Consider the following 11,473-nt stretch of genomic DNA (forward strand, 5'->3'; position numbering starts at 1 on the left):
CCCCCCGAAAAAGGGAGGAGGAGGGGTTTAGATTTTGGAGTGAATAGCTACATTTTATTGATCATGTTTTGAGATGTGGTTCTCTTTATGTGCGAGTAGAAAGGTTACGATTATAATTTACTTATTCACGTGCACTCTCCGCATCCTGTGAGGGCTTGGCGTGTTGCTGGGAGGGTGCACGATGCCCCAGTACCTGGCGTTCCTTTGGGATGCTGCTGCAGAGTGAATATAGGTCAGACCTGGTTTCTTTTTGTTTTTATTTGCCTTTGATTGCCAGATAAAAAGGTGTCTACAGTCCCCGCTACTCGCTAATGATCGACCTTTACCAAGAACACGAGGAGCGCTCAGTACCCAAAGCCAAATAACTGACAGAGAAATCCTTATTTTATTTTCTTTGTTCCAGATTGAACAACTTCATTTTCTCCGAGCGGTGTGAATATCTAGGCATCCTCCAGTGGTCTGTGTTGATACTGCACACTGGGAGGGGGAAAGTGTGTGGGTCCGTGTGTGTGTGTTTGTGTGTGTGTGTGGAGGGGGGGGGGGGGATTTGATGAGAGTGTGAGATTAAATTAATCTGATATCTTACCACTCTTAAATGCTTTTGGGCAACTTTCTTCATATGAAAGGCATCTGAAACGAGGGCGAATTTCAGGCTAACTTTCGGGAGTTGATCGCTGTTACATTTCACTCATTTACATTAGAAGAGAGCTTGAGTAAAAGAGCAGCCCCCTTTATCCTTCTTTATATAACTGCAGCCCTTGACAGCAGGGATCTGGTTTATAATCCATAATATATGGGTTTAATTATACGGTATATGTAATATATATATTAGATACACCTCAGATTCTATGATTCTTACAATTTATTTTATTTATTCATCCTAAAATTCCTTTTCAATTCCATACCCTGAAATGTCACAGTTTTTTTTATTCACTGTTGATATGCATCAGTCTGTTTTTCATATAATGATATAAAACAACTAATTTAAAAAATGCTCAAAATGCTAAATTGAAAAATAATTCAACAGCAAAGCAGACCCATCTCTGTATTTAATCTGTGCTTGGATGACTCAAAACAAATAGATGTGTGCATGTGTGTGTGAGTAAATGATGGAGCAGGTGTGTGTGAGATAGGCGGAGGGGGGTCTGAGACCCCACCTGGACTCAGAACAAGCGGGGGGGACTGACTGGGGACGCGGACGCTACACAACACACACTACAAAGGGCTGGCGGGGGCGAGGTGCGCTAACGCCATAACACGGCTAAAGTCCCATTGTTCTATTCCCGATTCATCTCTCCTCCTTCTCTCCAAATATTTGGAGGAACGCTCTGAATAACATACTGGTACTGAGAATATTGCGCTCTGTATATTGTTGAAAGGAACTCAGGCAGTCTGAGTTTTTCGCTCTTCAAAGACGCTCACTTTGTTTTGTTTGGGTTTTGTTTGCTCCTGTATTTGAATTGTGTACCGTGATTTCGTGGATATCTCATTGTTCCAGATTTGAGATTGTTGGACAGAGGAGCACCCACTGGCTCATTTATTTTCATTGCATCATGTGACTCATTGTTATTGCGACACACTGAGAGAAGCAGGCTGAAATTATACAAGAAATAACAACTGGCTCCTGCTTCCCACTGCCGCTGCTGGGGAGCTGTTTGTGGGAGAAGTTTGGTTCTCCTTCATCATTAGAGTTTCAATAGGACTGTTCCTACAGAGGCTTCCAGGGTGCACATTTCTATACCGGAGCCAATGGGAAGTCAATGATTAAAAATACAAGACCAAAGCTTTGCATCATAGTTAAAAAAAAAACAGAGCTGCAAGTGTTGAGCCGAGCTATTAATCATGTGATCAATGGGGGATGAGCGTGAGGCTCCGCGATGCAGGGTGACAGCCTCGTCTTATAGGGTTGTTTGATGGCCCTTTCCTGGGGACCCCGGCGCTGATTGGGCCCTGAGGGTGCCCTGAGGGTGCCCTGCGGCGCTGCCCCGTCACAGGGGCCTGACTGACAGCCCTAATGAAGCCTGCCATCGTCGGGCAAGGGACCGCTCCAGAGCAGGCGCTGAACTTCAATCGGCCTCTGTGACGTCCAAAGAGGTTTGATTCCTCAGCGGTGGTGAGGGGGTAAAAAGGAGACCCCTGTGGGAGACAGGCAGCCCCGGCCTGCCTTTGAATATTTCTCCGTTTACCGCATGTCAGTTCTCAGTGTTGGAGATGCACAGAGGAGAAACGTAAGGGGGGGGGGGGGGGTGGCTGTGGTGAATTTTTCATAGGTGGGAAGAGAGAAAAAATGAGAAGACGAAGGAGAAGGGGCCCTCAGTTCCATTGGATTCGGTTGGGATGCTGTCATCCGACTGCAGACTGTTATTTTCTGGAGCTGTCATTGTGCGAGTTTACAATTCCAAATGGTCTTTCAAGCTACGTTTGCGGTTTTCGTGGTGAGTTTGACTTGATAAGAGAAAAACATGTCTGGTAACTTCTTTTTTGCCCCCTAGTTTAGTTAGGATGGATGGAGCAGTTGCAGCGATCACCACTCTCTCCATCTTTCTCTCTCACATCCCTTCTCCACGCGATGGAGGGATAGTGAAGAGCAGCGAAACCTCAGAAGACTCGTTCTCACTTTGTTCTATTATTCACCATCTCTGGCTTCAGAACTCTCTAGGATCTCCACGGGGTTACTCCATCCTGATGGAAAGACTCCTGTGCTGCAGAGGGCCTGTTTACTCCCTGGCCCCGGCCCCGTGGTCCACTGGAGTATACAACCAGTCCCTTCACTCCCATGCTCACATCAGAGCCATCAAAAATAAATCAAAAACAGAGTGGTACGAGCCATTTGTTAATCTCGTGTTCGCTGGCACTTTTTTTGAAACCGATTGCTGAATCAAACAGCGTCCTCTCAGAGATTGGCAGAGACACTTCAGTCCCCGCAGCGATGATGACACCCTGGCAAACGTCACCAAAAAAAACAATTCACTCGGCCGTACGCTCTCTCCCTTTTGTTCTTTTCCGTCAGCATGAATCTTTACATCTTACAACCACTATGATACAATATGATCCGCTCTCAGAATGCTCATTTGTACCAGCATAAATAGTTATTTGAAAGATAAAAGCAAACATGTTTGTTTTTTGTTTGTGTTTTTTTCCGCTCCCCGACTCCCCCAAGGCATTTACGAGCACTTTGGTAATAAGGACCAGAGAAGGATTTAGCTGAAGAAGAGGAGCAGGGGATGCTTTGATGTACTCTTAGATTAAGTGAAGTCTACAGCGATGTCTACAAAAATACATGCAGTGTGTACACTGAGCTCTGGTAGACAGATTCCTCTCTGCTGGCCCTTCCTCTCTGGTCCCAAACCACCACAGCATGAAAGACAAGTCTGTGTATGCTCTGTGGTAGCAGGAGACTTGTATGGACCTTGTCGACAGCTTCAGACGAGCCGTTCCCCAAAGAAACACAAACTGGGGAGATTTTCACAAACTTGTTTTTTTCTCCCCAACCCAGAAAAGTTCTCCCCCAAAAAACATAAAAACTTTTAGAAAGACTGGGTTCAGAGTTAATTTTGATTTTGGTTATATATTGGTCTGCTCAAAAGAGATTTAGCAACTGAAGCTCAGAAGATGAGAGTTGACTCCACACAGAGCCAACGTTTGAATCCGAGGACGAGGGGGGAACAAAATGATTTTGTAAAGTTGTTATAAAACAGTCAGGACTTTGGATTTTGTTTCTTTTCTAATTCATGTACAATTTTAAGCATCGGCTACAGTCTGATGAACTATTGAGCTAGAGGCAAACAAAATTTGACCTCGTCATATTTTATATATTCTGATCACTGGTGAGTATTTGGTAAGCAGGAAGCATAACCAGCTGGCCAGTGGGTTCTGGACCAGGATGCGTCTCAATAATAATAACCAGAAAAGCAGCAAGCGGGCGTCCTCTTAAGAAAACCTTCCTTAGCACAGCGTGACTGCTACGATCCCCTCTATGCTGTGCTATTTGTATTTGTTTATGGTGTTAATGAAAGGTTGCATGAATAATTTAACATAAACAAAGCATGTCATTTCAAATTAGCAGCAGCTCTGCAAACACATGAGGCAGCGGCGCCACTGTGTGCTGCCTAGAGTCTGCTGATCTGATACTGACCTCTACTGGACTGCTCTGCTGCTGAATGCAGGATTATTACCAAACAAATCCCAAACTCTACATTTATCGGTAATATCACCAGATAAATCATTATACATTTAGTCATAAAAAAAAAACATACCTTTTATTTGATTTTATATCGATTTTAAACATAATATGATACCTGTAAACCATTTCACATGTAAACACGCCCCGCCGGCTTCTTTCTTTTCTATTTGATATTTTAGTTAAGTTTTATCAAATGCAATGATACAGTACATAACTAAAACACACATTTTTGTTACTATATTTGTTTATCAAAGAAGCATCATCTATTTACAGAGGTGGATATTTTACAGTTGAATAAATAACAGTTTAATCTCATCGTATTTCCAGTGATGGATGAATACTGCTGCTATAATAAAGGTATCTGAAAAAAATAAACTTTCATTTCTGTTGCAGTGTATATATTGGGTTTTCGATGAATGCATATGAATTACCTCTAAATTTGTATATAACTCAACTTTAATATCACATTTTCACTCACTTCTCACTCACTACAAGTTCTTTGTGCACAGTTCTGTTATCTATACTTTCCAATAGTGCTGCAACTAATTATCATTCAATTATATTTCAAAATGCTGGTTCTATTCTTGATTAAAAATGTATTATGTGTCTCTTGTGAGAAATCTCTCCATCACAGTTTAATAAAGCCAAATGTGTCGTCTGCACATGATATGTTGTTTTCAAGGCAAAAATCTGAACCAAAAGATTTTCCATCTGTAATGTTGTAAAAGAAAAGCAGCTAAACAACAGCGAGGCTGCAGTAAGTAAAGTGGGTTGTCTTTAATTCAGTGGTAGTTGCTGATTGCTCTCTGACAACTGAAACCATCAGATGTACTTTTTCGTCAATTCTAACTGATCATGATCAAATATTCTATTCATATATGACCTGAGTAGAACACTCAGCAGGGTCATCGATGAAAAGCAGAGCCAGGTAAATATCAAAATTTGATGTATGTATACCCCTTGCTATTTAGATATAAATCATGCAAAGAGTGTGAATGGAGGTGAATGTGACCTGAGTGAGAATTAACCCTTTGACTCCAATTATAAAGAGCTCTATTGATTCCCCTCCTCTCAGCCCACAAATAGACACACAACTGTGATGTCCAACTGCCCCTGAGCTCCTTCGGTATCCACAACTAAACTCACCTTTTCCCTGGTTTTGATCCCGTACAAATCGAGCAAGGCCCACTTCCCACTTCATCTCTACTTTTCAACCCCCCCCCCCCCCCCCACCCCCTTCCCTTCTCCTTTCTTCTACCCCCTCCGTCTCACACACCCACCAGCGCTGCAGCTCAATTAACACTGCGGGTCCAAGGGTGTGAATTATTTAGCAATGAATTATTAATAAATAATAACAAAGGGGCTCGGGGGAGATGCGGCCCGGTCAATTAGGAGAGAAGGGAAGAGTGAAGACGAGCAGCAGGGGGTTGGAGGCAGGGGATCTGCCGTTGATCTGATCTGCGCCTCATCATTATCGCCGGCCGTCAGACACAATTACCTCGGCTGCGTGCGCCCCAGCACTTCAAACAACAGCCCGGCCCTCTGACTCCGACAGTCCTCCACTTACCTCTGTGCAGCCACCACACACACACACGCACACACACGCACACACAAAGATATAAGATATTAATCATATATTGTAACGGCCATGAAAAATACTGTCGTACAACTGGGAGGTGTCTGAATAAAATCGTAAATAATGCTTTAAAGAGCAGCTCAGCTCAATAGCTACTATGGTGGATCAGAAGATTGAATTTAGTATCCTGCCACTCAGCCAGCTCCTTACTGTCAGTCAATGTTTCATGTTGATGACATGTCCTTAATCGTTGCTGCAGCTCTTGTCTAATGATGTGTACTGTTTGCTAGGTGTCGCTCTGTTGTTTGTTTCATGCCATGTGATTTGAAGCAGTCAATGTGAATGTGTGCATTGATGTAAAACTGAATTTCCCCCATTATTCACCCACACTAACCAACTAACTAATAACTAACTAACCAACTTTTTTCACATTTATCAACAGAAAGGTGCATTTAATGTCAAACTTAAACCAGATCCATGCAAAGTCATCTAATAGGTGTTATAAAATACAGAATACATGCCGCCGCCATTTTTATTTGGAGGCACCTTAATCATGAATGGTGCAGCCACTTGGTTTTAGAGGTCATATAATTATATTAGAGGAGATCACCTGTTCGTAGCTGGGTTTTCAATTTACTGAAGTGCATGTACGTGAGGCTGAGGAGGTGGAGCGGGTCGTCCACTGACCAGGAGGTTGGGGGTTTGATCCCGGCACCTCCAGTCTGCAATCCTAAATATCCTTGTGCAACAAACTGAACCCCACATTGCACCTGACGCCAGTGCTCACAGTGTATGAGTGGTGTTTGTGTGGTAAATGAGTGAATGCAAACTTGTACCGATAAGCCCTTTGACTGGTCATTTAAAGCCCTTTGATGTCAATAACACAAAATTATTGAGACGCACATGAAATATTTATTTTTAAAAACACTTTACATTAAAGTGCAGTTGTGTATATTTTTGAAAACATTGTGTGTGTGTGTGTGTGTGTGAGCTTTGTGATTTATTTCTCTCTGTGTTTCTTCTGTCTAATTAACTCAAATGGATTTGAGTTGTCATGGTTCATATATATTTTGTGCAGGAATTTGATATTCAGTCAGCAGATATTAATAATGCAGGGTTAGCTAGGCCTGAGTGCCTCTGTGTGTAGGGCAGTCCCTCAACACAGCACATTGGATTTAATGTGATATTCACCAAGAAGTAAAGGAAACTTATGCCTGTATCAGTTTTTTCAAACAATGTATATAAAGTGTCAATTACATTTTTCTTGAATATACATATCATCGTTTTTAAATCATAGGTAATTAATCTAAGTATATGAAACTCTGTGCCTGCTCCTGATGATGCAAACTATATTTAAACCAAGCGGTGTGTGCGTGAGCGTAACAAAACAAAACGTGCGGTTAGCCATGCTTACGTCAGTCTTATCGAACGCTTAGCGCGAACATATTCAGAGCACGTGCGCGTTTCATACCACAAGATGGCGCCAAATATCCAGGAGGTGCCTGATAGAAAAAGCTACAGCGCTGAACTGTATCAACGCTTTTCTTTAATCACACAGTAAGAATTCAACAAGACATGTTGTATTTGTTTTATTTTTTTCTGTAAACAGTACAAAAAATACAAACAGTTCAGTGGGGAACATAGTGTTATTTTTTTAGCTTTATTAATTCTGCATTCTGATTTTGTAGTAATAATCAAAGACCTCCAGGTGGCAGCCTAATCCCAAATGAATGGTGGTTCATGAAGGCAACCTCTAAAACAACCTGTTTAATAACTTGACAGTGTACAGATTGTGAATTGAATCATTTAGGACTCTTGTGATAACATTAAAAAAAACTCACCGATTATGACTCAGTCAGCTGTTTTCTCTTTTGATCCCAGCGACATTGTAGACGTGTAGGTTGTCAAAGTCCATCTTACTGCTGTAATACAGTGGAAAATATTTAATATACTGTAAACTCCTCATTAAAGTAACAACAAAGATGATTTACAGAAATTGATTAAAAACAATTCAAATAAAAATAATTAGCCATAATGCTACAAGAATATTTTCAAGAGCTTACATTTTTAAATGAAACCATGCAAAATGTCATCAGTCATCCACTTTCGAAATAATTGTCACCACACGATGCCTGTGGTTGATGATAGATGAGCAGCAGCGTCAGTTGCAGCAATGCAGAAGATTACAACATGTGCATGAAGGTGACTTTCCTGAGGCCTCTCTCAAATCAATATCCTTTGTATGCTTCAATCAGCTCCAGGGGTAATGAGGGCTGCAAATCTCTGGAATAGTTATATTCGAGGTTAGGGGCTGATCATGAAGTATGAAGGTGTTAATTCTAAATTTTAATTATTTAAAGTAAGTGGAGTAAAAAAGATTGATGAGAAAAGTCCTGTATATGTTAAAGTCTACAGCAATGATGTAAGTTTTGTTCCCTCAAATAAAGAATTGCTTCATGCATCACTTTGCCGTTCCAAAATTAACTGTCAAACCAATCTCTGGACGAGTAGCTTCTATTATCGAAGTGCAGCTTCTATCAATGGCCTAAAGCATAGCAGCCAACTCGTTAGATAAAGAAACTTGGCACATTTCCCATAAATGAATCAATTCAGCAGGAAAGCTGATGCAGTCTTGTGGTTGGTATGAGAGGATATATCCAGCAGCTGGGTGATGATGACTGAGCTGAAAAAAGAGCAGTAACTGGGCAGAGGGTCTTGTCCGTAATTTCATTAGTGTCTCTACAAAGCCAAGCTGGCAACACAGCTGACGACCTTAATAAGAATATACGGCTGTTGAGCCATTCGCCAAGGTCTCTGTGTGAATCGTTGATGTAACATTTTCTTTCTACAGTTTCTCTGTAAAATAATGATAAAATATGAATTAAAGATATAACAGATGGGGAAAGAAATCTCCTCACCGAGCACATATTGATTACGTCGAGCCGCGCTGTCAAACCCACCAAGTCTTCTCTCTCTGGGAGTATTGATGACTGGTCTGTAGAGTAGAATTTCATGAAATAGCCTGACTCCTTGGACTTAAGAGATAAGTGAGAGAAGTAGTATCTCACTTTGCACCGGTCAAGGCTCTTTTGTGCCTTAACGGAGACAAACATAAACAGATGTTATCGCAGTTTAGCCAAACAAATGTTCTGCCAAGTAGGCACAATGATGTTTGTAGGGTGAGGCAGGTTTTTCAAAGAGCCTGTTCAAAGCACTTGTTCAGCTTTGTTGGGCTTAAAGCACAGTTTTAGGGTAAAAAGACCACGTTGTCCGCTTCACACACGTTTTACCGATTTTGGGGTTTTATCAATAATACGCTCACATATTAATGAACAACCTGCAGTGACCAGAATCAGTGGTATCTGGAATGTTGATTTCCACATTTGTATTTTGACTGGAAATACTTAAGAGTGAGCGCCAAGAGCAACTGACATTTTTAATGACCACGCAGCTGAGAGCCCATTGACTAGTTTGGAGGCAAATAACTAATGAGGCCATGTCCATGAATCAGGGAAGGATTGGATTTGGTTAAAACCTCAAGTCATCAATAAGACAGATTTTAAGTAATGGCTCTCAAACAGCTGCTATATGTCAATGAATGTAAAGCATGTGTATTTCAGTGAACTAATGTGAGCAATGTGAAAATCAAAAAAGAAACGTTGAAGAACAGTAATGAACACATGCAGACTCTCATTTTATCAGTCCATTTACTCACCAGGGGGATTTTTGAGTGGGGAATAACTTAAAGTTTCTCATTACAATGTTTGACTTTGTGGAAAATGTGTTTTTACCTGTGTTATATGTTTTTATCTGAGCTGCTGTCTTGATTGGCGGGGTCTCGCTTGAAGAAGAGATTCTTAATCTCAATGGGACTTGAAATAATGATTCAATAAAAATGTGAAAATATAACTTAAATAAATATAACATTTTTCTCAGCCCCATCAAGATCATATTCAGCATCAAACACCTTCTCAGATTTGGGTCCCACAACCAAAACCTGAAGAGAAATTACTTCATTGTCTAAGTGAAAACTCTACACACCCACATAAGAGAACTCGCTTGTTTACCACAATGTATTGATAAAGAGGCTGGCATACATTTTGTCCTGCATCTTCCTCGTCGCACTAAGCGAGTCTGGTCCGATCCATATTCACTTGGCTCAGGGGCTGAGGTGAGACTAATGTTAAGTGTTATGTCACTATTTGCATCTGCTACTGCATAATGAAGAGACCATGTTCAGACATTTAATTATTTTTAGTAGTTGGTGATATTGATCACCTTTGGTTATTCCATTCCAATAGAGTTGTTTATAGAGGAAACATGGAAACATAACTAAAAGGGTAATTTCTCAGTGTGAACAATGTGTGGACAAAATGTAACTTACTTTGAATTAGAGAAACTCAATCAAACTTGCAATAACTGCCACTTGGGGGCAGCATTAGCAAGTTGTGAACATAAACATACAGGCCCTGAGATCTTTATTAGGCGCACCATTAAGCCTGCTTATTTATGCAATTATGTAATCGGCAAATCCCGTGGAAGCAGTGTCATGCATAACATCATGAAGATACTGATCAGACATCAGTATCTGTAAAATAATTCTCAGCGAAAGTGCATATTGCTGCATATTTGAGTATTATTACCCTAGTTATTAATTTACCATTTTCTACTTCCACTATGATAAAGCACCATGTCACAAAGAAAAAATCTGCAGAAATTATGCAATCACGTCGACATGGACTCGGATGTCAAAGGTACGTTTACAGGTTATTCAAATGTTTTGAGAGCAAAGAGAGGCCCTTACCACTATTATATGGTGCTTCTGATAAAGTGCTTAGCGAATGCCATCATGTTTTACGTCAATATGGCAAACTTGTTTGGAAATATGCTCAATGTTCACATCCAATGTTTATGGAGCAACATAAGGTTACATTTGGAATGGTATTTCAGGGCTTTGAGCTCTGTTTGTAGTCTCCACTGTGCCCTCCACATCTGTCTCGGTAGTGGGAAAGGCTCCATTATGTTGACTGTTTTGGTATTTACAAATACAGACCCCAGAATTGTCTGAAAGGTCAGTTCATGAGTTGTAATGTGTTTGTTGGCGTTTCCATGGCACCATATCATAATACGACAGCAGAAAATGCTTATATTCACAAACGTTTCATTGCGTTACCTTCCTGCTAGCTTACTAAATTGATAGCCTATGTGGTTTCTAGACAGACAGTTCTGTTTATATTAGTATCCATGTTGCTGTTGCCTAGCAGCTGTGTTCTCGCAACTCAAACACAGAACGTACCATGTAGGCAATTTTCCTAATTGTAACCATAAGCTCCTGAATCACATTTGAAGCCTGTAAATACTGTATAGAACTCTTTTCTGCCCATTGCAGCGCTACTCAGTGTTTCCACTTATGTCTGTCTGAATCAGTCGATGCGAACTGCTAACATATCTATCAATACTTCTTTTACAGTGTTAAAATGTAAACACTGTATTGTGAATAAAAGGAAAAGTCTCGCTCTCAACTCTCTCCCCCTATCGCTCTCTCTTTTCCGACTATCTCCCCTTACATTCCGATTTTTCTCTGCTCACCCCAAACCTGTCGAGTGGTAAAGTTCCTCGAGAAAATTTATATTACGGATTTGTGCTATACAAAAATGATTGAACATTTTAAGTATAAACCGACATGGACAAGATAAAGTCAATTAAAGGCTATA

At 40.8% G+C, this 11,473-nt stretch overlaps 1 long non-coding RNA gene across 1 annotated transcript in view; it reads right to left on the bottom strand.

Moving 5' to 3' along the window:
• LOC133954253 (uncharacterized) overlaps nucleotides 1-9,559 on the bottom strand; it is a 39,750-nt gene extending 30,191 nt beyond the window's left edge. The window contains exons 1-2 of the long non-coding RNA XR_009920763.1: nucleotides 7,823-9,559; nucleotides 7,601-7,681 (exon numbers count right to left, since the gene is read on the bottom strand). This is a non-coding gene — a long non-coding RNA (uncharacterized LOC133954253). The remainder of the gene's footprint in view (nucleotides 1-7,600; nucleotides 7,682-7,822) is intronic.
• Nucleotides 9,560-11,473: the final 1,914 nt, after the last annotated feature.

This window comes from Platichthys flesus, chromosome 5 (genome assembly GCF_949316205.1).
Source record: "Platichthys flesus chromosome 5, fPlaFle2.1, whole genome shotgun sequence".
Taxonomy (NCBI): Eukaryota; Metazoa; Chordata; class Actinopteri; order Pleuronectiformes; family Pleuronectidae; genus Platichthys; species Platichthys flesus.